The sequence below is a fragment of the Culex quinquefasciatus genome, chromosome 3, assembly GCF_015732765.1.
Source record: "Culex quinquefasciatus strain JHB chromosome 3, VPISU_Cqui_1.0_pri_paternal, whole genome shotgun sequence".
Lineage (NCBI taxonomy): Eukaryota > Metazoa > Arthropoda > Insecta > Diptera > Culicidae > Culex > Culex quinquefasciatus.
The window spans coordinates 15,661,673-15,662,953 of NC_051863.1; positions in this window are offsets into that span (position 1 = coordinate 15,661,673).

Below are 1,281 nucleotides of genomic sequence, written 5' to 3' on the forward strand. Positions count from 1 at the left end.
TTTTGGAAGGGGTTCTATTTTGCTGCGCTCAACCAGCAAATGAGAACCCATTCTGTGTGTGTGCCACGCGGTGGGAATTTTGAAATTGCATGTTATTTTTTAACTGTTGGAGTTTTTCGCACTGAGCAGCAATTTTGAGTCGAAATTAAATCCAACCCGTGGCGCACTGATTCTTCGGGTCGACGGGATTGATCATCCAAATGGGACCTCCGAACGACATAAATTCGGTCGTTGCAAATACGGCCAACTAAAGTGCAGTTCCAAGTATCTTAACATGCACGGACGGACGGGGTGACAGTACTTTGTCGTTTCAATTCGATTACACGCTTAAATTTTAGTGTTGATTTTTGAAAATATAAAAAAAAATGTCGACGTTAAATTTTGTCATTTTTATTTCAATTGGACAAAAAATACCTTAAGAATAATCAAGAAAGTTTAACTTTTTATTAGGTTAAAACTTTGTCAAACTCAACTTAGCGTGCATCCCCCATCCAGAACCGAGAAGTGAACGCTCGATAAACGAAACAAGAACTGATGGATGGCAAACGTGTGAACACACACAAACACACACAGGCAAAAAAGAACAGTCTCTCTCGTGGTGACGGAGAGACGATGATGACGATAAAGTTTTATGCTTCGATCAAAATTTTCAATTTACCGAAACATGCACTGTGTCATGCTCGTTTTGCTGACGGTTGTGGGTGTGCGATATTTATTTATTAAAAAGGTGGATTTTTACACCTTGTCATTTTTATTATTTTTGTTTATTTTTTCTAATAAACTGAAAAACTGAAATATTTTTTTAATTAAGCTGAAAAGTTACTTAGTAAAACTTGACGAAATATAAATAAAAAACACAATAAAATCTCCAAATCATGCAAGCATAACATTACACAATACTTCTAAAAATGCATATAGAAATCAACCATGTCGTGTTGCGATCGGAGAGTTTGCACCATCAGTCCATTATACGCCGGCCCCAAAATTTGGCCCACATTCGCTCAATTTGGAGTTGTCCCCCGGAGGCGAGATATTGCACCCAGCGCGCTGCAATCCATCCATTCATCCGTCCATCCAGGCCTAGGTCCCAAACGGCACTCATCGTTTGATGCGTGCGTTTGATTGTGTTGAGAGACCCTGACTGAAAATCAAATGAACATACTCTAGTTTAAATTTGACTTTTTAACCTATTTTTGAAATATGTATGTAGTTTTTCTCCCTTCCCCACCCCCTTCAAAGTTGTCCTGGAAAATCAGGGCAAAATATATATTTTTTCAGATG